This window comes from Tenrec ecaudatus, chromosome 5 (assembly GCF_050624435.1).
Source record: "Tenrec ecaudatus isolate mTenEca1 chromosome 5, mTenEca1.hap1, whole genome shotgun sequence".
Classification (NCBI taxonomy): Eukaryota; Metazoa; Chordata; class Mammalia; order Afrosoricida; family Tenrecidae; genus Tenrec; species Tenrec ecaudatus.
In genome coordinates, this window is record NC_134534.1 from 58,878,093 (window position 1) to 58,888,606 (window position 10,514).

Consider the following 10,514-nt stretch of genomic DNA (forward strand, 5'->3'; position numbering starts at 1 on the left):
GGATATAAAACTTTATGTATTCCATTTCATTTTTAATGATTCACAACTTTCCTAGATTCATAGTTCATACAGTCCGCATTCTGATTAATCCATGTCTGCATAATTTTTCTCATTTCGAGTCATACCCTTTCAGTTACATAGGATCCAGAATGTTTTGTCTATTTGTTATTACAGTTGATTCTGTTTGGGGCCAGTAACTCCTCAGTTGTAATTTGAGGGCCTTTTAACCTGAGAAGCTTAACTCTGGCACGATATCAGACCGTATTTCACTGTTAATAATAATGTTTCAGTGGCTAAATTTTAGAAATCATCTACTTTCTCTGTCTTCCTACTCTATCTTAGACTGAAAATCACTGAAACCTGTCTTCTGTGAATAACTGACAGGTGAGTAGGTAGCTCAAAAAGTGAACTTTTTTTCTCACATAAATACTCCTAGAAATTTTAATGATTCTTTGTTCATAGATCATTATTTTATGATTGTCTCAAAAATGGGTTTTTATGATTGCTTTGATTGAAACAAGATTTCATTAAGGTCTTCATGTTATAATTTGTTTTGTGTTTCTCAAATCTCTTTTAATTTAAGTTAATTTATTTTCAATTTTTAAATTCCTGCCATAGGATATTACCCTGTCTAAAAATCTACTGGTGTGCTTCTTCCATGTGGACTTAGTTTATGCCTCACTTAGATGGCTGCTTGTTGGAAAACAAACCATTAAGACCACAGGTACTTGTGTTTCTGATAGATGAGCACAATTCAGTATCTTTTCCACACTTTCCTATAGCACCCATCTCTTCAATGGTCTCTTGATGGGGGTGAGCATCAGGTAGGGCCTTGTCAGAAAAACGAATTGTTTTTAGATTAGGGCTAAATTAATTTCAAGCCCCAAAGCCATTTATGCACCTATCATTTATGTATGCCTCTGGTTCACCTTAGCAACTTCAGAGGTGGCGGATAAGGTAGCTGTAGCTGTCTTCTGGGAGATGGACTACGTACTTGTTATCCAGCAATGCTTGAGAGTGACTTTAGACAGCACATCCGGGAAGGTTTGAGGGGTCGGTAGCTGCTCAGTGACATCCTTCTGGGTGGCCTTCTATAGAAACAGTCAGTGGAAGCGGCTGTACACACCTCCACTGTGCTCTTCTGGGCCGGGCTGAGATGGAGGCAGACAAAGAGAGGGTAGATGAGAGGCATGCTTCGTGGCTGTGCTGGGAATCAGAGTCAGTGAGAAAAGTCCATCTTCTCTAAACGTACTTTGTATAGCCGGGGCTCTGCCTGGTAGGGGGCTGCTGACACTGTTGGTACAACCAGATTCTAACTGGACTGGGAGACGTGCTGCCATCTCTTCCACAGTCTGTGACAGGCGCAATCCTTGTTTTGGGGGACCTTCTGAATGCATACTCTGTTGGCGTTTGAGGCAGCAGGATCCAGTCATCTGTACCTGCTCAGGACGCACTCGTTTCATGACTGAACATCTCAGGGGGCTGCGGCTCCTCCGGCCTCCATTGCCGTCTCTGGACCGGGCTGCTTCCATCTCCCTTGTCTCTGTGACAGGTTCTCTTTACCAGTGGTGGCTCCCCTGGGAACCCGCGCCCTGCCCTGAGCCTGACCACAGTGAGGCGGCTTCTGATCTAGACCCTATTATTATTATTATTTTTAGAGATCATTTTGTTTGGAGCTCTCATCACAATTCATACATCAATTGTATCAAGCACATGCGCTGCCAAAAGAATGAAGCAATTTGTCTTGCAAACAGTACAGCCAGAGGCTTCTTCAAGGCAAGGATGGCAAGACTGGTCTCAGTACTCTGTACATGCAATCCGGGCAGACTAGCACTGGAGAGGACATCATGCTTGGTAAGGTAGGAGGGCCGCAAAAAAGAGGAAGACCCGTGACAAGACAGATTGACACAACTCCTGCAGCAAGGGACAGCTGTGAGAATGGCAAAGGACTAGGCAGCATTTTGGTCTTTTGTATGTAAGGTCCCTGTGAGTTGGAGCCAACTCGAGGGCACTTAACAATAGCAACAGCATACCATGCTCATGGATGGGATACTTAACATTGCGAAAACATCAATACAACCAAAGTAATTGTTCTACAAACTCACTCCAGATTCCAGTATCATTCTTTAAAGAAATGAAAAAACAAACAAACAAATAACCAACTTTATAGGGAAAGGAATCAGACCCTAGGTAAGCAAAGCACTACTAATACAGAAGAAAGTAAGAGGTCTTCAGGCCTACTACAGAGCCAATAGTCAATACAGTCTGGCACTGGTAAAACGACAGAGACCAAGGGGATAGAAGTGTGACTCTAGAATTAAATCTAGTCACCTGTGAACAGTTGGTCTTTGACAAAGCACTAAAATGCATTAAATGAGGGAGAGATCATCTCTTTATTAAATGATGATGCCAAAATTGGATATTAATTTGCAAAAAAGTAAAACAGGATCTGTATCTCACACCATATACAAAAATGAATTCATGAGGAGTCAAAGATCTAAATGGAAACCTAGAACTATAAAGATCATCAATGAAGAATATAAAACCTATTTAAACATAGCTGAAAACATACTGACAGACAAAGTTGTAAACTGGGATCTTCTGTAAGTTAGACACTTACGAGCACCAAAACATTTCACCCCAAAATGAAAAAATTAAGCAAGGAAGCAGAAGTGAGGAAGACAGATGCCAGGCCACATGAAGGCCACCAAGGAACCAAGAAACAAGGACCTTCCTTCCCTCAGAGCCCACAGGGAGATATTGCCTCCCGAGTCTAGAGCCAGCGTCCTGAATTCCAACCTCCAGCCTCCTAAACTGTAAAGAAAACCAGAGCCCTCACAAAGGGACCAATAGATAGAATTATGATAAAAAGAGCAACGATTAAAATCGTCAATTCCATCTTGCTCGGATCCACAATCAATGCTTATGGAAGCAGCAGCCAAGAAATCAAATGATGCATTGCACTCGGTAAATCTGCTGCAAAAGATCTCTTAAAAGCGTTGAAGAGCAAGGCTGTCATTTTGAGGACTAAAGTTTTTTTGACCCAAGCCATGGTCTTTTCAATCACCTCATATACATGGGAATGTTGGATATCAAATGAGAAAGGTCGTAAAAGCTTTGATGCATTTGAATTATGCTGATGAAGAATATTTAAAAGAATTGTGGACTCAGGACGAACCAAGAAATCTTTCCAGGAAAAAGCACAACTAGAATTCTCCTTAGAATCAAGGATGGAGAGGCTGTCTTACATCCTTTGGACATGCTCTCAGAAGAGATCAGTCCTGAGAAAGGCCATCATGGATGGTAATGCAAAAAAGAGGAAAGCTGTCAACACAGTGACTTCACAGTGGATTTAAATGTAACGATTGTGAGGCTGGCTTGGGATGGGCAGTGTTTTGCTCTGTCGTCCCCAGCGTCCCTGTGAGTGGGAAACTCCTTGGTGGCACATCACAATAACAAAATGTGAAAGAATTAAAAAAGAAAAAAAAAGGAATTAAAAGAGAAAATATTTTTGGCAATGGTATATTGAACATAGGACAAATACCAAAAATGTATCAAAAGCTTCAGCACCTCCACAAGAACAAGATAAATAATATGATGAATAATGAAAGATACAATTAAATAATAAAGAATACAATTAAAATATAGCCAGAGGACATGAACAGACACTTTGCCAAAGACTTTCAGGTTGCCAGCACACATGATATGCAGACATCATCTCATGCCATGAATCAAAATCACAAAGCTCCTCATCACATGGATGGTCCTAGAGAGCAGCAGGCTGTGGTCGGGAGGTGCCACAGAGTCGGTTCTGACCCCTAGAGATCTTCTGCTCGACAGAAGGAAACACTGCCCAGTTCTGGTGGCTCACTGTGCTTGAGCCCATGGTGACAGCCATGGTGTCCATCCACCTCATTGAGGGCCTTCTTCCTTTTTTGCTGTCCCTCTCTTTGGCCAAGCATGATGTCCTTCTCCGGGGACTGGTCTCTCCTGACAACATGCTCAAAGTGTGTAAGATGAATTTGTACCATCTTTGTCTCTAAGGAGCACTCTGACCATATTTCTTCCAAGGCAAATTGGTTTGTCTTTTTAGCAGCTCATGGTAACGTTACTCATCTTCTCCAGAACCACAATTCAAACATATTGATTCTTCCTCAGTCTTTCTTATTCAGTATTCACATTTCACATGCATAGGAGCCGATTGGAAATACCATGGCTTTGGTCAGGCCCACCCAAGTCCTCAAAGTAACATCCTTGCTTTGCGATACTCTAACGAGGTCTTGTGCAGCAGATTTACCCAATGCTATGTGTCTCGTGATCTCCTGCCTGCTGCTTCCTTCACCCTTGATTGTGGACCCAGAGGCAAATCCTGGACAACTTCAATCCTCTCTCCTTTTATCATTATGCGGAGTGGAATTAGGCAATTACGAAAGAACAAATATTGCATAAGGCCAGTGATAGAAGAGGTAAAACAACAGCAAGATAAAGGCTTTTATACCAAAGGGAAATAGCCAAGGATAATAGCGCAGGGAGAGAAGATAAAGCAATCGGCGAGACACGCAGTCAGCAAACTAGCTCAAGAGCCCTCTGAGGTTCTTGTGGTATGTACTCGTGGCTCTGAAGTAAATGAAAATTCTAATGGATATTATTCAGGTAATGGCGATTTCACATGTTTGTAAAACTATATTGAGGGCTCTTGAATACTTTTTAAATTGTTGTGAGTGAGGGACAGGATTGGCCCTTCTGCCTCAAAAGTTTGCCGACCTCTGGGCTTGACCCCTGACGAGGGTTAACTTGTGCGAAATGGAAGATCGTAATTCCTAAGAGGGAGATGAGCAGTCCTGGAGCAGGGGAAAGGGAACTCCGGGAGGGTGTTACCAGCAGTTACACTGTCGAACATGAAGCGGATGATCTGAAATGTAACCCCCACTAATTTACCAAAAAAAAAAAAAGTTAAACAAGTTGAAAGTAGCGCTGCCATTGACCTAGCAAGGCCTTCTGGTTGGTACATATTCCAGGTAAATGAGCGCAGCAGAGCAACAGATACCTGCCATCCAGACCCACTGCAGCACTGTGCACAGTAGCAAAGAGATAGAAGCAACTGGAATTCCCAGGAATTCTGGTGGCTCTGGCAGGCAAAAGGTGGACTGCCAACCACAAGGGGAGGAGTGAAAACATGCCAGCTGCTCTGTGGGAGGAAGACAGGGCTGGCTGCTCTGTGCAGGTTCACAGCCTTGGAAAGCCTGCATAGCGGCACGGTGCTCTGAGTCAGAATCAACTAAGACAGTGGGTCTACATTCTCTTCTTTTTGCAAATGCCCATCAGTGGAAGAATGGATAAACAAACTGTAGCATGAAACAGGCATTGAAATACCACGCGAGGTTAAAAATATCAATGCATCTCCGAGATCTCTTTTTAACACGGATGAACCTAGAGGTTATTTTACAGAGTCAAATTACTTAATCACAAAACAAAGATAGCTGGTCAAGGAGGTCACTAGTGTGACAAGTCAAGAAAGAGTTTTCATCCTCAAGGAAACGTTCTTTGATGGTTACTTTGGGTGGAAGGGAAAGTGGATAAGTTACTGGGAAGTTCACTGCTTAATCTTGGTTGAAAGGGGATATTAAGAAAAGAAAGAATGAAATCACAGGAGTCTTTGGAACAGTGAAGCTTATTATCTTTCTCCACAGGCAGGCTGATTAGTCAGGCAGAGCATTTCCCCCTAAGCAGACTGGCACAGTTATCAGGGAAAGCAACTTTAGTTATTTATGAGTTTTCTGAACATTCTCGTGGCTGAAAAAGCGATGGTTAATTGTATGTGTCAACTTGGCTAGGCTATACAATCCAGATGTTTCATCAAACATACTTCTAGATGTTGTTGTGAAGTATTTGGTAGAAAGGGCGGCCATTTACAATCAGTTACCTTTAAGTAAAGGGTCAATCATGTGGAATCTGCTGAAAGGTCTGAAAAGAGAAACAGGAAGAATGCATTTTTCTCAAGACCAGCACTTTAGCTGCTCTGAGTTCCCAGCCTTCAGGCCTACCCTATCCATTTCAGACTCCATAATGGAGTAAGTCAGTTTCAGGAAATCTTTACACACACACCACCACCACCACCACCACCACCACCACCACCACCCCTACCTACCCACCCCTTACTGGTGGTTCCGGTTTACTGGAGACCCTTGATTGATGCATGACATGACTGACAATGGAATGCTTTTTTTCTGGGTGTGCTGCTGGTTTTGTGACTTGCCACTGAGCTGGTTCCTACTCTCAGTGACCCTATGTGCTGGGGATAGTTGTTAGATACAAGCCTTACCTTTCCAGGTCTCACACCTCAGCAAAGCATCTGACTTTATGGAACCTTGTGTCAATTCTTTAAAAGTCTACTCACAAATAAAAGTCCACCCCTCTCCACTACTTGCCAAAGTTAGAGTATTAGACCTTCGGCATGAGAAAGCTGTCCATGTTTGACTGGAGTGTCCCAAGAAATTAGAAATCTTATCGCTATTTTTTAACATCATGTTTCTAGTAGAAGGTGTGATTTTATGTCTGTTCCCAACAGGACTGAAGGACACTGCTCCTTCGTTGTTGATCTATCTTAGAAATTACTCTCTAGCTGTCTCTTCAAAGTCATGTTCTCTTCCCAGCAGCACCTTGAATTCAAGGGCTTGCTGATATGGAGTAAAACGTCCGATTCTTTTGTGGTAAAGGGGAAGGATTCTGAAGGGCGATCCTGGTTTTAGAGTTCTTCCCTGGGGTCTTCTGAGGTCTTGGTTCAATTCAACTTTATCTACTGCCCAATCCTAGTTCTTCTCCCTTCCCTTCCACAGGGACTGAACTCAAATGCATTAATAATAAATGTCCTACACAAACCAATCTTATATTATGCTTCTGGGGACCCAACCTGTAACAAGGCTGCAATCTTAAACAACTCAGAGCCTTATTTATTTTCTGCAAAGATGCTAACACGCAACTTTAAATAAAATAAAGTAACTTCTGTAACAAAATGTCCAAAATAAAATACACATTGGTTGTTTTTAAGATATAGAGTCTCTCGGTAATGAAGTTAGCATTAAGAGGCTGACTTTTTGAATCCACTAAGAGCTTCCTGGAAACAAAGACCTGGTTATAGTGTGTCAGAACTGATTTCATAGCAACTGGATTTTTTTTTCCTGCTTCTTTTTGGCGGTGGGGCGGGTGTTGGGGTGGGGGTGGGGTGGGCTGGGGGAGAGAAGGCTGGCTGAGAAGTATTGGGGATGGTTGTGGAGCCACAAGACTCGTGTCTTACAATGAGAGACAAGGCCAGGCAATCTCTGGTGAGGCTTCAGCTAGTTAAGCTGTTGCCACTACCAGAAAGCAGACATGGTGGCTGTGTTTTAACAACCAAGTCAAGAGAAATGTCCAGGATAGCAATGGGTTGATGGCAAGGTCCCAGTTTGGAGACAAATACAATAAAGCGCCACTGTTGTAATGTCTACTTAAGATAGGAGAAGGATTCTCCAGACTCTGGATCCAAGAACTTTCACTGGGCCATTCATTGTCATTAGTGTTCATGGTGTTCTTTTTTATTTTGTCTTAGTTTTTGCAATATCTTTGTACTGTAAAAATATTATCCCCTTTGTGATGTCAATGACAAGCATCTTTCCTCAGTTTTCCATTTGCCTTTGTTTCTGATATTTCTAGATAGATGAAATTATTTGTTTTAGACATTTGAAATTTACTTTATTGTTCTGGATTTCAAATCAGGGATATTAAAAGTTTTTTTAAATTTAAATAATTTTATTGGGGGCTCATACAACTCTTATCACTATCCATATAAACATCCATTGCATCAAGCACATTTGTACATTTGTTGTCCCCATCATTCTCAAAACATTTGCTTTCCACTTGGGCCCTTGGAATCAGCTCCTCATGTTCCCCCTCCCTCCCAGATCCCCCCTCCCTCATGACCCTTGATAATTTATAAATTATTATTATTTTATCATATCTTACACTGCCTGACATCTCCCTTCACCCACTTTACTGTTGTCCATCCCCCCCCAGGGAGGAGGTTATATGTAAATACTTGTAATCAGTTCCCTCTTTCTACCCCACCTTCCCTCCACCATCCCAGGACCGCCACTCTCACTGCTGGTCCTGAGGGGTTCATCTGTCCTGGATTCCCTGTGTTTCCAGTTCCTATCTGTACCAGTGTGTATCCTCTGGTCTAACCAGGTTTGTAAGGTAGAATTGGGATCATGATAGTTGGGGGGGGGGGTGGGTGGAGGAGGAAGCATTTAAAAACTAGAGGAAAGTTGTGTGCTTCATCGATGCTGCACTGCACCCTGACTGGCTTGTCTCCTCCCCATTACCCCTCTGTAAAGACATGTCCAGCTGCCTACAGATGGGCCTTAGTTCCCACCCTGAACTCCCCCTCATTCACAATGATATGATTTTTTTGTTCTTTGGTGCTTGATATCTGATCCACTCAACCCCTCATGATCATACAGGCTGATGTGCTTCTTCCATGTGGGCTTTGTTGCTTCTGGGCTAGATGGTCACTTGTTTACCTTCAATCTTTTAAGACCCCAGACGCTATCTCTGGATAGTTGGGCACCATCAGCCTTCTTCACCCCACTTGCTTATGCACACATTTGTTTTCAGCGTTGGTATGGGGAAGGTGAGTGTACAATGGTGATTTTTGTTCTTTGGTGTCTGCTACCTGAATCAGATTTTAAACGAGGTCATCCTTCTCAGATGCATTCTTTATAAAACTCTCATTTGTTGTCAGTGTGAAATGAAGATTCAATTTTATCTTTCCCCCCAAATGACTACCCTTTGTTCCAACTCCATTTTTTAAAGCCCATATGTGAACTACATGGAACCATTGAGTTTTCAAAAAAGAAGATACAAGGAATTGATAAAGGTTGTGTAAGGGAATCATAAAGGTGAGGTGCTTGGTAGGAATAAAAATGCCTGACCTCAGCCAGAAGCAGTTTCATTTTCTGAATCAAACTACTTTGTCATAAGACCTCCCTTCTGTCTTCCTAGAAACTGAGCCGATGATTCAGAGGCTTAGGGCATGTATTAAACTTTAATGACCCTTAGCAAACACTGGAGGGGAAAGAATTTAATTTATACCAAGGAATGTTTGTCAAGATGGTCTGGGGAGAATACTTACAGAGCATACCTCAAGAAAAATGTATATGTAGAATTTCAGCAAAACATTTTGTAGGTCGGGTGGGGACAAAAAAAAAACATTTTGTAGGTTAACTACAGGAAGTTTGTGTTAGAAAATACAAAACTTTCACTTGTCTTGTAAAGGTATGTAATCTTAATCTTTAATGATTAGGCATATCCTTCTATCTCTACTTTTCTGTACAAAAAGCTCACCTCTCCTTCAGAATATTGGTATACTTTGTAATTTTGAATTACATTATGCTGCCCAAATCAACTTGCATTAATCCTCTCATCAACTCTGCTTTCCATTTTTAACAGTGTTAAAAATGAGAGTAGACAAAGCAAAGCAATTATATATATTTTATGTCTACTGTTTTATCTTTAGGAGCCCTGTGGTTACCTGTGGTTGTCTGGTGGGCTGCGATTGGCAGGGTCCAGCAGTTGGAAACCAGCTGCTGTGCAGAGGGAGAGAGATGGTGCTTTTTGCTCCCATAAAGAGTTACAGTCTGAGAAGGGGAAATTCTACACTGACCTCTTGGGTCTCTGTCAGTCAGACTTGATGTCAGTGGCTCGGCCATTAGTCCAGGTAGACTAGAGAAACAAATACAGAGATACTCATACAGGTGTAAGAGAGAGCTTTATATCACAGTGTAATTTTATATTAAGAAAACATCCCAACCCAGTCCAAATCAAGTCCATACATCCTATATTAGCCCATATGTCCAATACCAATCCATAAATTCCTCTTCAGACTCACGCAGACCATGCAATGACCGAATGCAGGAAGATCCCAGGACAGTGGGTGGAAAGTCTTGTGGATCCAGTGGCGGTGTAAGCATCTCACCTCTGGCAGGGTTCTCCATGTGGCTCCTCCATGTTCAGGGCTCCAGCGTAACTCCATCAGTGTGTCTCCATGTGGCTTGTCAACAGGAAGGTCTCCCAGGGAACGTCTCTCACCTCCAGGGAAGAATACAGGCGTTCACAGAATCCTCAGACGAAGGCCATGCCCAACGGAGGCCTCCTTGGCTATGACCTGATTGACAGGCTAAACTCCACCCCTTCGCAATTTGGAAGGCTATTGTGTAACTGCCGCAGTTTGGTTGTATCTTTATTAGTGATGGTTACGCTAATTCTTAACCTCAAAGTAGTTCTGGAAGAGTAGTAAACCACGCTGAGTAGATCACAGGCCATAAGCAAGGAGTAAGAATCTGATGGCAAGGCATAGGTTCACGAATTTCTCTGCCTTCCAGTGGGGAAAGAACTTAGTATTTTGTAGTGACGGTCAAGTATTTTATGAAATTATTTTGTTCAGACAGTCAAGTTTTTCTGTATCTATTATCTGAAAGTTT

The 10,514-nt window shown here is 42.3% G+C and overlaps 1 pseudogene; it reads right to left on the reverse strand.

Annotated features, from left to right (window-relative positions):
* Nucleotides 1–939: 939 nt before the first annotated feature.
* On the reverse strand, nt 940–1,463 carry LOC142448746 (TAF5-like RNA polymerase II p300/CBP-associated factor-associated factor 65 kDa subunit 5L pseudogene; annotated as a pseudogene).
* Between the last annotated feature and the right edge of the window lie 9,051 nt (nt 1,464–10,514).